This window comes from Larus michahellis, chromosome 4 (assembly GCF_964199755.1).
Source record: "Larus michahellis chromosome 4, bLarMic1.1, whole genome shotgun sequence".
NCBI classification, from domain to species: Eukaryota; Metazoa; Chordata; class Aves; order Charadriiformes; family Laridae; genus Larus; species Larus michahellis.
Genome location: NC_133899.1, coordinates 39,983,799 through 40,000,781, shown reverse-complemented (window position 1 = coordinate 40,000,781; position 16,983 = coordinate 39,983,799). Strand labels below are relative to the sequence as shown.

The 16,983-nt window shown below is 41.9% G+C and overlaps 1 protein-coding gene across 10 annotated transcripts in view; it reads right to left on the bottom strand.

Moving 5' to 3' along the window:
* ITPK1 (inositol-tetrakisphosphate 1-kinase) overlaps positions 1-16,983 on the bottom strand; it is a 160,223-nt gene that overhangs the window by 138,261 nt on the left and 4,979 nt on the right. The window lies entirely within an intron of this gene.

Below are 16,983 nucleotides of genomic sequence, written 5' to 3'. Positions count from 1 at the left end.
ATCCTTGAACTATATCTGCTGAGGAAAGTGATTTTTGTTCATTCCATTTCCTGTCACTTAAGAGTTATCGAGTAACAGTTAATGAAAGTGACTGAACCATGTAATACTTATAGAATTTTACACACAGAGAAACATACGCATTTACCTCTCAATCTCTTAGTAAAGTAAAATAACATTTCCTCAGAATATTTCCAGGAATTCTTGTCTGTGAGGGCAAAAGAAAATCCTTGACCAAGTGTCTGCTTTTACACCCTACTAGCACATCTATCTGCAACAGGAAGATTTCTTATCCCAAGAAGTCTTTTTTTCCCAGGCAGCAGGTTTTCACAGCTCTGCGCACATCAGATCCCTGCAGTCAGCCCTGTTTCATAAAGAAGGAGGCTGCTCCACACCCAGCTTTGCGTAACCCCCTTGCATGCAGTTGCTCGGCCTCACTGACTTCACCCTGGCACTGGGTAGGTATTATCTGCCTACCGGGACTTGCAGGGTTTCATGTTTGGTCAGCACACAGTCCAAGGTGCCACAGTGAGCTGCAAAATACACAGGCATCACCTTAAGGGCAGAAGCTATTCCAATCTAGCAAAAACGTTCTTCTGGAACAATGAAGTTGTGACGGTTATAAAATGATAATCAAACCCTTGCAAAAGTTGCACTCTAAGAGGCCAGATAACTGTAGTTATCTTATCTGGACTACTCCCTTACACTTCAATGAAAAAACTACATCACCCGTAATTATTTTGTCTAATTAGTTTCCAGATAAAAGTAAAAAAAATGCCAGGGTAATAATTTTTTTCCAAGAATAATCTGAACACCTACATTTTTTTCCTCTGTCTGAATTCTAGCATCACCATCCACAATGTGTAAAAGAAGTCTTCCTCCAGCCTGGCCTGCATGTCTCCGTACCACCACGCCAAGGCAGACACCAGAAAAACATCACCCCCATCCCACAGACAGCTCTCAGACCTGCAGGGCTGCAGACCATCCTCCACAAGACACAGCCAACCAACAGCTCATCTATGTCAGTCCAACGGTATCAAGGACAGACAGCCTTGGTTTTGCAGCCGAATCCTCTCTCAAGGCTTCAAGAGAAGACCAGCTTCAGTGTAAAGTACTAAAGCAGAAATTTTCTGAACCAACAAAAAGCACTGGCCTACATACTGGTGAGACGTAACACCTATGGTTCCAATTACTGATTTCAGATAGAGTTTAAAACATCAGCTCTGTGCCCCAGGGCACTTTTAAATCACAGACCCTACTTACAGAGATACACTACAGCTTTATTTATATCCTTGTCTTACTTCAGGATATTCAGTCAAAAGTGATGCTGGAAAGATAACTGACCACTTCATTATGATTTTATTCCACTGTTTTCACATTGTGGTGCTCTCCTTAGAAAAATCTTTTTTCAGGAAGACTTTCCCTGGTGATGAATAACTTCTCTACTCGCATCACCAGGAAAAAAAAAAAAGCCTACAGACAAACAATTCGGAAACGAAAGGGAAAAAAAAAAATCTAAAACTGCATTTTTGGCCATTTAAGGCTATGAACTGAGAAAGAATGAACAAGCCCTTATGTCAAGACAAAACAAAACTGTAATATTGTTAAAAGCAGGAAGACTTCTCTTTTCCAAGTATTTGTCCATAAAATATGTCACTGTAACTAAGGCCCTAACCCACAAAGTTTTGCATCCTACCTAACAATAAACTGCTTACAGATGCTTCTAAACATAACCTGCATGCTAAACTTGCCATTAAACTCCTCCCTCTGCCCTTACACGGGAGAGAACTATAGAATTCATAATATCAAAGGTGAAGTTTCTTCCTCAAATTTTACCACTGCCTTGCTGTTAGGATTGCTCAAGATGCACTATCTAATGTCCCTGCCCACCTACAGCCACACAGTTCTTGTGCTGTAATTTAACGGCACCCAGCCAAACATCAGCGGTCTTCCACCTTTCTAGTAGTGTAAGGAGGCATGGCAAGCTTATGCTGTTGCGTACCAAACACCTCCACTGATGATGAATGTGGTAGGAGAACATGGGTGACAGAAGCTGTGGATGAAGCTTGCCATTACAGAAACTTCCACAGCACTGCTCTTTCTCACCTCTTTTCTGGGTTTTGCAAAAGAGCCACGTGAGCTCTTGTCTGTAAGGTGCCTCCCCTTGAGATGTCTGCTGTTGTATGAGACAGCTACAAGATTAACACTGCAGTAATCTATCCTAGGTAAGATCCCACTAGAACCAAACAGCTTTTCTCAAACTACTTCCACAAGGCAGAACTATATGCTAAATCCTCTGATTTTTGTCACCTCTCATTGTAGGTCCTTATCAAAATAGCCAGTCAAGCAAAGGCATTTACAGTGCCGTGCTGCTTTACCGTGGGTAACAGCAATCCTTCTCTGTTGTTGATTCCATGACACTAAAAGCAAAATCACTGTAAATCATTTAATACTTGTACAGAGAGATTAACTGGTTTTGTCTGGAAATGAGCCTTACTTGGGAAGGCATTCCTCCCACATGCACACATTAGAATCATATGAAGAGTTGCATTCTATCCATCAACTCTTCCACTTGCTATATACCTTCTACATGAACATGCAACAGATGACAGTTACTTCCCAGTAATTAAGCCACAGAGAAGATTTCCAAGGCGTTCTTGAATAACTAGCTTACCAGATTTTCCATGAACTGACACCATAACATAATTAAAGCTACGGAGAACTACCTTGAAGTAGTCAAGCTGTTCCTCTGAAAGCTCTCCTTTATGGCAGAAGTTTGTCTTTGTTCCAAAAGCCCAGATACAAAGGTGTTTTTAAAGAGCTAAAGTTAGAACTCAATTTTCAATGTACAGGTTACATATGAAACAGGTTTCAAAACTGATAACCTCTGAGGAGGACATACTGAGTACCATCAATGCCTCAATCAGAACACATCCCAGGGACAGGAGGCTGGGACCATAACCTCTGCCTCTCATGCTGGCCCTCAATATTTCAGCTGATGCGTTTTACCCTCCCACACACCTCACTTAAATACTCCTTGGAGCAGTAAAGGCTTCCACTGGCTGCATCCCGCAGGCTCAGGCTCAACAGTTATCCTGGACACTTCTGCATCTCACTCCAAAAGGCCCATCCATCCTACACTCCTTTTGTGTGGAAAGAACTACTCCTTCCACGTTCATCCTGCAGTACCCACTCCCTCCATTTGCTGTTATTAGAAGCCTTGAACATGACATCTGCTCATTTTGGAACCCAAAGACAGCGAGCTGAAGAGCCCTCAGTCTTGCCAATCCTTGCCTGGGAGGGTACTGCAACTATTCCAGTTAGTCTCTTGCTCTGGTGATACAAGGTAGCAGCTGTGGTCCCGGCCTTTCTGTCTTCCACAGCAGGGTAGTCTGGGAGGAAAGAGAAAAGCAGCTGCTAGGGACCATTCTATCTTTCACACCCAAGACAACCAACAGTGAGCTTTTGAATGCCACTGATCATTTTGGACACTGTCTACCACAGTCTGGCACCTGTGGGGCAACAACAATCCTGAATTTCATAGTTTTGTGGTAATGCTCAAGACTACAGTTGGATTAGCCATCCTGGGCTAATACCATCACGAAATAGTCCATTCAGAATGGGAACTACTCCAACAGCCCTTTACCACTTACCACATACCTGACTGATGGACAAAGCAGTCACAGCTTTGCTTAACATAATTTCTTCAACACAAGTGGGACCATACAGAAATCCTTCCGAAGGATTTCCAAAGCCAAAATAAAAAGACGACATTGAAGTCTCCTCCTGCTGAAAGAAAAAAAAAAAAAAACAAACCAACAAACACGCACGACCTGAAAACCACACCTTAGAGAAGCAAGACAGAGTGGGCAGAAAGAGCAACCTCCAACAGGTCAAGGGCACGGGAAATCTATGGGACACTGTCAGTCTGAGCATAAAATAAGAATACGTGTAATAAGGATCTCCTGAAGCCATATGTATTACATCAGGGCAGGAAGCCATTACTAGTCCACAAGTAATCCAGAAAACCATGGTAAAAGTTTTTCTCACAGCAGAACAATTCAACAACCTGAACTTCCTTGAGAAGGAGTAGGAACTGCACCCCAATTTAAGTGCATGCATAACCCCTTGCCTTGGATCTGGAAGGGTGTTTACAGCAGCTCAGAGCATCACGCACCCTGCTCTGATCACCATGTCCGTTTTCTTTCCCAGTCGTGGCTGACAGCTTTCCATTTGAAAAGCAACCAGGAGAAGAGGTACAGGGCCTTGTTGTCTAAAAAGCCTTCATTCTGTTTGGGGCATTTTTTTCTCTCCCATGAGTGAGACCACTCCTTGAAATTTTTACATACACAGAGATTAACTGAACACACTATGTTCTGCAGACATACTGTTTGCAGTCCTGTAGGTGAGACAGCCAACATAAACAGAGCTCACCTTAAAATACTAAGCTTCATCTAAAGCAAATTAACTGCCCCCCTTATTTTCATTTGGGAGTGTTTAGATTACACTCGTCCACTTTCACTGCTAGGATGTGACCTGGACAGTGGTTTACAGCTACATCCTCACCTGTAAAGGAAGACCAAAACACTGCCTGTGCTGCTTGCTGGTCACTTGAAAGAGGTATTCTGCTATTTCTCAGGCATCATTTCAGAAGACGCATCAAATGATTCTATTTTTCAGAAAATAAATAAGCGGTCTTAAAATCTCCTAGGAGATCTAGGGCCCCATTTAGAGGGGAAAAAAATAGTTTCTTGGTACAATGGTGAATAGCAGCTTCCTTTAGAAAAAAGGCTGCAGAGCGTACCTGACGTTTTAATTTTTAAATAAGCATAACAAAACCAAGCTGCTACCCACTTCTGATACAACCCTCAGCCAGACAATCATTCAAGTCTTTCAGACGTTTATTACAAGTAAAATTGTGTATAATGAACACAAAGGGGTAAAGACTTCATGAAGAGTCAGTCCCAGTAAACGACTTGCAGATGTGAAAGAAAACTAATCACTTCTCAGAAGGAATTTATCTTTTTTTAGCTCACAGCTAGATTAATAAGTTACATAGCACCTTCTTAGATAAGTTGCTATAGAAATAAGTTTCCTACTTTGAGAGGGTTTTTTTTCCAAAGTTCCCATGTTAGGTAAAGTGTTTTATACCTAAAACAACCCTCCCATTGGCCTCAGCAGGTTTAGGCTCAAGCTCAAATTTATTTGTAGCTTCCAGAGTTTTTCACTTTTCTGTGTTTCGTCAGGTTTTGTGTGCACTTGGAGAACAGCAACTCTGTCTACAGGGCAACAACAGCCTGCTTGGACTTCAGGCACCCACCCAAGAAGTAGAGAAAACCATAAGAAAACAACCCTTATCACTATCACTGTCTCTTCTGGACTGGATTGTTACACAGCCTCCTGGCTCCTTTTCTCTTCTTTGCTTTTCAAACTATAGCTTCATTTTCACCACGAATTAAAATGACCAAGTTAGGAAAGTCAATGCAGGAAGATGAAATCTTAGCTTGGCAAAAGCTGAGTAATCACCTACTCTGCATATGATAAACTGAAATCATTTACTAGTTAAATAGGTCCGAGAGAGAACAGCGGTTAAGAGAGCTAGAATTGTTAAGACACACTGGAAGCCTCAACGACCAGGATCAATGATAATTCTTTTACAGAAATCACCAATGAGGAGGAGACACATTTTAACAATTTGAATTTTAATTTTGAACTATGCTTTGGAATAGATAGATGCGAATTAAGAGCTGATGACAAATGGCAAGACAATGTAATAAACCCTTTGGCTCTCATTTGAGATCCAATGATCTATGAGCAATTTGCAGTCAGTTCAGCCACATGACAGCATTCTGACAGGTTGGTATTATTTCTGCATATGACAGGTAGAAAAGGAATTAAATTGGGAAATTCACTGATTTGCTTAAGTTAAAACAAAGTCTATTACAGAGCCAAAAGCCAACCCTATTTTGGCTGCCAGGCCTATGCCTGATTCAAGAGACTTTTCTCTATCCACTCTCTTGGATCTGAGAGTATTCCTTGATTTGGAAACTCCCTGTACCTCTCCCCCCAAGTGAATACATGAAAGACATCAAGATTTAAACACATTTCCATTTTTGCAGCTCATCTACATACACCTAAGACTTTACCATACTTCAGAGCTGTCTGGGCAGCATGCTTCAGAAACCCAAATGTATAGTCAAACTATACATTTGCAATACAACAGGAAAGAGCCATCTCTCAGGTTCTTTGGGACTGGCCTTGCAGGAATGCCTCTGAGTTCCTGAGCTAGTATAGGCATCCAACACCGACATCAGACATTTTGAATAAACAATTTAATTTCCTGAAGTGTTGGAGGGGAGGGAAAAAGCCAGGGAAAGAATTTTCACATTCAAAGAAATATAGGGAATGGAGGGAAAAAAAGTTAACCCTTTAATAGTTTTTATTTCATCAAAAGGAGGTCAAGCTTTACTGAAAGAGAACCTTCATCCCTGTTCTTATAGAAGGTTCGAACAATTAGCCCCTTGAAGCCAAAGTGGCTGCTGAAAATACCCCCACACAGACATTACTGTTTTAAAGACCGAAAAATATTTAACCAAAAACATTCTCCAGCACAAGCCCTCCTTTGCTGTAATATTAACAGCACTGCTAGGCTGCTCCATTCTGCCTGGATCAGCACCAAACAACTGGCAATCTACTTCGATTTAATGGGAGAGGAAACAGGGAGATTTTACACGGACCACGTGCATTTTCCAGAAACAAATATTTCGTGTTTCAGGTTTCACTACCAGCAGCAGCAAGCATGCTAAAAATCTGTTGTTACAGGGAGCTTTCACACCCACGTATCAGTCAACATAAGAAAAGGTGGCAGCAGCACCAACAAGTAACAGGAAACTCAAATACTATACTTGGTCCTACAAAAACATTTCAAATTATGCTACCGGATACTTCGCTGGGCCAAGTAGGCATTCAGAGCACTTTCAATGGCATCGTAGTTGCATGTTTTAATTACTACCTAACACACTTTTGATTCTTGGCCATCAATCGTTGTTATCAAGCCATTACATCTTTTAAGTGCCTGCTCTCAGTAGTTATGGTGCAACAAAGCAAAAGTGAACCAGCAAGAGGTCCACGTGTTGATCCCAGGTTTGCCACCAAATTTGTGCCACTGTGAACAAATTCAATTTCCATCCGTTAAAAAAAAAAAAATTAAATCTGAACACCAGGTATATCCAGTTCCCAAAGAATCCAACTACAGAGATTTCCAACAGCTTCAGAGGGACCTGGATTAGGCAGAGGTCTGCAAACATGCTCTGCTCTCACCAAGGTCAAGAAAACTCAGCACCTTAACAAGTAGGAGCTTTTGAGAATATCAGCCTAATTCATATGCAAGGATTAGTATTTTAGGAATAAGTACTAGTACAAAGAACTCAACTCCCATCTAACTCATCTACAGAACAAGAGATTTAGAGATGTTGATCTTACACATCAGGAAACAGCTTTGCCCAAGAAGAAATCTGAGGTAAAGCTGCCTTAGAATAAGTGACTTTGTTTCCAAATTCTTTGCCCAAGCTACGAACCAAGCATTTTAATTAAGGCCTCCTAATTGCAGTTAGCATAACTTGGGGGTAGGGGGCAGGGAGGAAATACGCTTTTCCACAGTCCACTTGTACCAAAGCTGACAGACAAGCAAAGAAAAGTAACTTTAAAAATACACGTTAGCTGCAGTAAATACTGTACCCGTGTTCTGTGGTTTCAGAAACACATTTTCCTCTTTGAAGACAGCTCTTCTGTCTGATTCTACAGACCTTTTTCACAATGACAAACAGGAGAAACTAGGAACAAGGGAAAATCAGGGAATTACGCCGTTAACATAGAAACAGCCACAGCACCTCAGACCGAAGGTCCGACCTACTCTGCCTTTAGTGTGGCTGTTCTCTCTGTTCTGTAGCCAAAGACACAAAAGAAACATCCCAAAATACTGTTTTTCTTCAGTGATCTCTTGCAACTAGAGCTACACTGTTTCATTACCACTGCAACAATACTAGAGGAAAAGATGCCAAAAAGGAATGGGATTAAGCATTATATTTTAATAGATGATTCAAGACAAACAAGAGATCAAATCACAGCACAAAAATATTGTGCCAACCCCCACCCAAACAATACCTATTGTGAGTCAAGATGCAGCTGATCAGGAAACTGCTTAACACAGTAGCACAAAAATGAAGAAAAAGTTTTACTAGGAGAGCTGGTGGTTGGCACAGCACACATGGAAGCGATAATCTCCTGTAACCGTAATTCTGTACTACACACCTGAGTTTACTTTAGTTAGAGAAAAAAGACATAACTCCCCAACGACCCTATGCCTTCCTCATTCAATCACTTCTGGCTCCTTTGGGCTCCGAATGTCAGACCCCTAGTTGACTCAAATGAGCACTTGCGTCCCACCAGCCTCTTAGAAACATTCACAATTAAAACACAGCAGCTGACCAGCATCAATTAAGTAAAGTCTTCTCTGCTCTCCACAGCCTTCTCAGGGAGACATGAGCTCACATGCTAAAGGTCCATGCAGTTTGATTACAATACTCAGGACCAGCAATAACCTGTTACATACTTGATGGAAAAGATGGCCAAGAGAGGCTTTAAGTTAACTTCAAACCATAGTAAGATCCATCGGTTTTACTGCAAAAAAGCAAGTTCTGATCCACAAGAAAGCTCTACGCTGAAGTGCAATGCTATTTGAGAACAGGCAATCCATCATTAATAAGCAACAAAATGATGAAGATCAATGCCCTACAGCACACATAAAGAGTAAAGCTACAATCACATTGTACTAACAAAGGAATCGAAAGGAAAATTAGCTAGACAGTTCTTGAAACAAAGTTAGCCGCAAACAAAAGCAATTTAAACTTGGGGATGTCTATGACCAAAGATTTTTCACTCCACTGAATTGTGAATAAAACAAAATTCAAAGCACAAGTTCTCACAGATGCTGAAAACCGAGGGCCTAAAATAGCATCAGAAAGAGAAAGAAAAAGAAAATGGAGCTTCAGCCCCCCCACCTAGCAGAAAGCTTGTACTTTCTATTCCTCAAAGCATGCTAAAATTTCTGTTCTATAAAGGCCAGGAAAAAGAGCAAAAACCCCTACTCTCTTCAAAATTCACTCCAGCCTGGATAGAGTCCCTGGACTTTGATCTATTCCTTGAGACAGAAGGAAAGGTTACACCAAAATGTCAAGCCCCAACCAGAGCTTGTCCACCTGCAAATAGATGTCCTTCTTCCTATAGCCCCAGCTCCCACTTGCAGTCCATGCGACCAGGAACAGCTAAATCATTTTCTCTCCATAGATTAAACCTGCTTTAAAAGGTGTCAATTTTGAAAAAGAAAACTTCTGCTGAGTGACAAAGGGATGCTGTTCAATTTGATTATCACGTACTCTTTGCACAGCACACAGAGCTTTAACCCAATGTACTGGCAACAATAATTGTTCCTTTTTACTCTTACGCTTTCCCCTTTTCTGCCAGATAACCGGGTGCAGGTCAGCAACTACTTTTTTTTTTTTTTTTTTGCCATCAGCCTTTCATCAAAATAGTAGACTGACTTAGATTCTTTTTCCCTTTCCTCCCTCACATACACTTATGCACACTTTTACAGTTTTCTTTCAGTGCCTGAAAACTACCAGATTGACAGCTCCAGTGAATTAAGCTCCCTCTTTGTCGGCAAAACAAGAGCAGCACCACAGGCAACCTCAGAACAAGCTCCTTCTATCCTCCTCTTCCCACCTCTCCAACGAGCAAGCATATCTAAATGCTGAGCTTCGCACACAGCTCTATCATACCAGGGGCCTTGTAAAAAGCCTCTGATAACGTGGTTTACCCAGAGTATCTCACAGGAGACTAATGTTAAAGCCATACGTGACGGACACATCATGAGTCGACACATTATCAGCACGCACCTGTGCCAGACAGCACAGTAACTCGAAAACCATGAGGCTGGCCTGAGTGCACGAAGTCTGTGCTTAAAGACTGACTGGCAAAGAAAATCCATTTTAGACAATAGTGCGAAAGAACGCTGAGTTGAGGCAACTCTTAAAGCCATACTCGAAACTACAGAAAGGCACTGTTAACTGAAAACAAACAGAAAGACCAGAAAAATTCAACGCGTTCAGTACCAGACAAAAGATGGGTGCAGATTTTATTTGAAAATTAATTGTACATTTGGCACAAATGCTACAGAGACAGAGCTTCCATTACTATTGCAGTACTAATATTGTACTTCACTTTGGAGCGCACTCCTCTGCAGTGTTACCACTTAACCTGGTCAGGCAGCAAACGTGGGTCTGGACACTGTCCTCTCTTCCATTACAAGACGGGTTTAGGTTCTACAAAACCCTCTACTGCCGGTTGTAAATGCACTAGGTGAAGGTAGAAGACGGCTCCTAAGATGTACCCAGGCGTTAGCTCCTCCTCCTCTCTCTTTTGCAAGCTTTTTAACAGGAAAGTCTTTACTCTTTGGGGAAGAGCTTTTGACTTCTGAACTTTTTATGACATCTTGACTGAAATGATTTTTCTTTCATTGGTCAAGAGCCAGGGTGTTTTAGTAAAATGAACATGTATACACTTAAAAATAAGTAATGCCTATTCCTTTACAGGTTAAAAAAAACCAAAAACACAGCAGAAGCAACTTTATATTTGCTCGTGTTTTACTCACAACCAAACTAGAGAATAGCCAACATGTGTGAATAGCATCCTTACGTTTCTGTGATGTCAGGAACGAAAGTAAGTTCAAAAATGCATTAAAAGTTTTATGTGGAGCAGATCCATGGACACAACTGCTGCCACTGCAGTCTGTAAATCACTGACTGGCAGAAGGCAAGAGGGTCTGCAGAAGGGAAGGTGAGCACATTTGCTCTGTGCCTCATACTTTCTCTAAGCATCTGCTACAGCCACCATCCAGGTGCCAGCTGGCCAGGTTCAGGTCTATTTGGCTGGCCCCACGCCCTTCGGCTGGCCTGTCAACCAAAACAACTCCGAGCAGTTAGGACCTCTGCTCCGAAACAAGACATACTGATAAACTTGTGCGGGAGAAACCTTGCCATTGCCCCGTGCTACCCCCTCACCCTTCAAATGGCAGCAAGGAGAGCCCATACCGGCTGCACCAGTACCAGAGCCCAGCGACGGGAGGCAGATGGACCCTCAGCCTGTAAAATCTCCTGAACTGAGATTGAGTTTTTGTAATACAAAGGAATAGCACGTTCCTGAACAAAGAAGCATCTACACACAGCTTTTATGACATGCAGACAGAGCTAAAAAGCAACAGCTTCATCCCTGTGGTTTGTTTTTTAACTACAAGGAAATAATCAAGATTCTCATTGAAACATACATGTCTAAGAAATAACACACCCCATTGGGTTTAAATGTTCATTGCTGGGCTCGCTAAAACAGCGTATTGCTGAAATAGGTGTCATAGCCCACCTACACAAATTATGACACTTTCTACCCTTGTAGTAAAACCATGCTGACAAGATAAGGAATAAGCCCTAGTCATTACACCAATTCTTGTAACCACAAAAGTCATTTCAGAGTGGCAGGGAGAAAGGACTGCAGTGCTGTGTCTGCCAATGGGGCAGGCGTGGCATGTCACCAGTGGACCTTTATGCTATCATTTCCTTCCAGCGTCATTAATCACCCCAGACATCACTTGTTCTATCAGCTATTAACCAGTTGCCTCAACGCACAGATAACTTTATCAAGGTTAGTCAGTAAGAGTCATTACTAAGCACTACTACATGCAGTGCCCAAGGCCTTGTTTCCAAAGAATCCTCTGAACTGTTTCCTTCTGCTGTAAGAAAACACATTACACTAGTACAGGTACCTATCCATACCTAACATCAGGGGGGAAATTACAGAAAGTAGCAAAAGTCACCAGCACTTTAAAGCACATGATATCAGAAAAGGACAACTACGTTGCTTTTGGCCAAAATATTCAACTAAAACCAGGCCTCTTAAAGCACCGATTTTTAGCCCATTAGCATTCTTCAAGGGGGAGAGACTCCCTCAACGTGCATGCACATTGGCGGTGTGGTCTGAAGGGACAAACATGGGCCTTCAGAATGACAGCCAGGAGCATCCCAGCCTCACAGGTCAAGATTTAGTATTTTTTCTTTTGCTACAGATATGTCTCATTCAAGTATTTTTCCCCCTTTGCCAGTGCCATCATGGAGAATTCCGTTTCCCAAGGCAATGCCTCAGGACCCAAACCAAACATGCAGAACCAGTGCGTTACTGAGAGAAAGTACTGAAAACGGCTTGCTGACAAGGAAAGAGGAGTGTGAGCAGTGTGATGAAGAGAGAAAATAAGCCTGTTTTTTTAAGGAGGAAGGACCGACTTCAAATTCTTCCAGGCAAGCAAGCATGACTCGGCAGTATGCGACAAGACAAAATGAGATGCATTATAAATCTTCACTAACTGGCATCTGAGGGGAGAAGATTAAACAGCTCAACATGAACTCAACCTGCTTCCAAGTTCTGGGCCTGGCCCTGCCAATTACATTCCCAAGAGTGCTGTTAGACCTAGAAACATGACTTTCTCCACTCTGCAGATCAGACCCCTGGGAGCCCTCAATGAGCACACACCCTCCTCCCCGCAATCGGTAGTAGCCCGGCTGTGGGAAAGAGCAGACTTCTGCTTTGGTTCCCAATTCACGGGAATTATGTGACAGAATTTGTACGAGTGGCAATCCCACACCGGACAAAATAGCCCAAGCACTGCAGCTGGGAGGAAAGAGAACTACAACTAAGGACATTTTACTTGGAACTAAAGGACATCCCCCCATCAATGAAACTCAGTCATTTTGAAAGCCATTCTTAAAGTATGTGGCTGTCCTCCAAAGAGGATTTCTCTCTGCAGAGAGAGAGAATACTAACTAGTATTTGTGTAGTATTTGGAGAGTTTGGAAGTATCAGCAGTTTCCTCATTGATCATATAAAGGGCGTAACACGGTCTGAGGAGAGTTAAATTCCACTAGTACAAAACAAACCATTGTTATGAGGATTGAACGCTGAACTCAAAAACGAGAAAATGAAGATAACCAGACAGAAGAGGGTTTGTTCCACAGCACTATAGCACAGATGTGCCCATCACAGGTGCTTATTTTATCTATTATCACATTTATTTTAGTGTGTTTCACATGCTCTCCTTCCTTGTTTCCTTGGAATACGTTCAAGGATGTCACTGCACCAAAAAGTGACAACTGTTGAGATGAATAGCACATTATCTGGCCAATATCACGAGATATACTGTCAATCGGTGCTTCCCAGGTGCAGTACACTAAGGCAGAGCAAATGCTTGCCGTCATCTCTGATACCCCTCGCAGGTTGAGCCTATGTATTTGAAAAAGTTGCATACATTTAGACTGTATGCCTCAACTTCCTGACTCCTGAATTACTAAAGGGACTTCAAACCACTTAAAGTTCACAAAGAACTGTTTCTCAGGCACCTTCTGCACTACTATAGATCGTGCCAAACCAGGGACAGAGGTGACCTCAGGAGAGGTCAGCATCTCTGCCTTGAAATGGGACCAGAGGCCCACGTCATTCCCAGCACATTTGTCCAAACCGGTCTTAGAAGTCTCCAGCGATGAATTCCACTGTCTCCCTAGACAAACACAGTATCTTTTCCACTTACCTACCATCCCTCCTTCTTGGCACAAAGTCCATTACTTTTTGTTCTGCCTACAATGGAACTCGTGAATACACTGGGGGTTTTTTTGAGGGATTGTTGTTTTGGGTTTTTTAATTTTTTTTTCCTACAACAGCTTTTGACAGTGTCCAGAGATCCATCTCCAGCCTCCTCTTCTTTATGCTGAATAATGCAGTACAATACACAGTATTTTTAAGACCTCCGATCCTTCTCACTGCTCTCTTTTGGGCACTTTGCAGCTGATCTGCCTTTTCCTTGAAATGCCGTGCCCCAAACCAAAGGCAGGAGGTGAGGCTACTGCAGCGGCAGCCTTATCAGTGCTGTGCAGAACAGAGGCATTACTTCATGTGCCTTGCAGGCTGTATTACAACTTATGTACCCCAAGATGACATTCGCCTTTTTTTTTTTTTTGTCAACGCTGTCAATTTGTATTCAGCCTGCGATCTGCAAAAGAATGCAGATCCTTCTCTGAAGAGCTGCCACCTCACTAAGCTTACTATTGTTCCTCGCTGCGTACCAGTTCAAACAGTTTGTGGTAAAGGGATGCACCATAAGGAGGACGCAAACTTCCTGAAGCTGAGGTAAATGATTGCTAGATCATGAAACAGAGTTCCTATGAAAGGGTGATTGTTACAGTCACTTCTGTTGCAGAGCGGCTGTGCTCTGTGTTCCCATGAAATGGTTCTGCAAGCGTAACGCAGTAAGCTTTTTGTGAGGAGGATGCCTACCAATAAGTGCTCTCAGAGATTAAGAAAATGCACATATATCCAGTTCTTCTGGGATGTAGAGTCTTCTCTGCAGACTACTGGAAGAATGAGCAAGAACTCAGAAATACAGTGAACTTTTTCTCCAAGAAATACATGGGGGCTTTTGCTCCTGCCTTCAACACTTTTTCATGGCTTAGTATAATTTCTACTATTAGGCTAGTTGTAAGTCCTTGTTAGACCTGATGTCAAAGAAACTTACCCACCCATCCGGCCCCCGGTAACTTCTCATGATATAGTATTTCAGACTAACACAAGCAACAATGGAAGCTATTGATCAACACACGTATGTTTTATTTTTAGGGCTTTTAAGGCTGTAAAAGCTAACTGGCACAAGCCAGGCATTTAACAAAAGTAGTATTTAGGGTTTTTTGTGGGGAATTGGGGTTAAAGAAAATCCCCTGAGTTCCTCCTGGAAAAAAATATGCAATATACTTCATGGTCTGCTATATAAAGAAACAGATTAAATTAATACCCTCAAACCAGCATTATTCTTAAATCTATCTTAAAACTCACATTTAGGTTCTTGTGCACAGGCCATAGCACACAAGAGACCACAAATAAAGTTTACAAGAGAAAAAGAGAGCTCTACAGCACTAACAACAGTGTTTACCATTTTATGGTAGATTTACTAAAAGAGTAGTTTCTCGTATGTACTAAAAGGAGGCTTAACTATCTATCACTGAAATGAAATGTGCAGAAGTGGAAGAATGAATTTAGCTTAAAAAAAGAAAAAAAAAAACAAACCAGATTGAGTCACACAGAAATTTAAATTAGGCATGCTAATATTCTGGTAGGAAAAAAATCATCGTTTGCTATGTTCAGCAGATCGATCTGGTATCACCACCAAAACAGCTTCATCATAACTCAATTAAAAAAAAAAAAAAGAAAAAAGAAAAAACGCACAAAACCAACCCAACCCACCACGGTGACCTGTCATACTCAAGTGGTGTTCAGCACAGGTGATATAAACTCTAACAGGAGCTACATACCCACAGAAAAACACATCCCCTTGCATAAAACCTAAAAGCTGCTGACCTGATGCAGGTAGCAATTCAAGAACACGGTCTCAAGTTTCAGAACAGCCTTCAGCAGCGAGTAGCACCTGTGAACCCAGACCAGGCCAAGAAGCCTTAGCTTCCTGCGTGACAACGAATGAATGCTATCACTTAGTCATGGATGATCTTCCAAGGAGGGAAGATGACAATTTGCCTTGCTCACTAAAAATCAAGACAACTGGGCTTTACTAGAGGCATTCTTAATTACCTCACTTCCATTTAATTCTTTTGTGGGCAGAATTTGATTTTCCTCATAATTTCTATAATTTCCTGAGAACTTTTTCCTTCCAGACACTCACCCTGCTTTTATGAAACACACACAGCACAATAAATTCTGACCATAAATAATATGGACATTAAGATGTACAAGCACAGTTCTTCTGTCTGTCAAACTGCAGGATTTATCATGACACGGATTACATCTTCAGGCAACCCCTCAACTCCTTCACTATTCATTTTGTACATGCTATAAAGAGGAAATTCTGACTCATCATGTATATAGCTACACAGAAAAGTTACCACATTACCATGCAAACTTACAAATTGCACATGGGAATGCTTTTGCCACAAATAATTGAGAAGTAGCTTATTGTTCGGAATGGGGGGACTTTAAGTTACCTCCTCTGGATGAAGCGTATTTCACTTCACCTCATATCACTGTAACTTATTCATGTTGCCATAACCTTACTGCCTGGCATCTCCGTGGCTCCCAGAAGAGACTATATTAACAAATGACATGCAGACCAACTGCTAAGGAAATGGAGGCTTTTACAGAGCAAACAGCCATTTGTAAATGGCTGCACCTTGCTACTCTGAACTGGTGCCAAACACAACTCATTTTCTGAACACATATATGCATTTTTCTGCATCACCACTACTCCTCATATGGCGTGAACAGGAGTCTTTTTATTCACAACGTCCATAGAGACCTGGCAGCACATACATCTGTGCATATTTTACAAAAAGATAATATGGGTATCCAAGAGTCCTTACCACCATCTACAATTCACACCACAGCTCTGTCATCTCTGTAATGGAACAGAGCAATTCCATTTCCCTAACTTTGTATTAGTGCTCTTGCACCTGCACGGTGACAACCATTCCAAGGTCAATGTGATGAGCAGGGAACTGATTGTATTGAGAGTCTTTGCCAACTGCATAACCACTAAACCCAGCCTGAGACAGAGGACGAGACCAAGCAGCTAGAGGAAGGAGGAACTTTTCCTTTCAGTGGTGGCAGGGACACATGACTACCTCAGAGCTACACACTTACACCGCAGGCTCCTAAATTCTCAGTTAGGAGTCCCCAGAAAACCTTGTCTTTCTTTTTAGCAGGTGCACTGGTTTTGGATGGGATAGAGTTAAGTTTCTTCATAGTAGCTAGCATGGGACTAATGTTTTGGATTTGTGGTGAAAACAGTGTTGATGACACAGGGATGTTTTCGTTACTGCTGAGCAGTGCTTA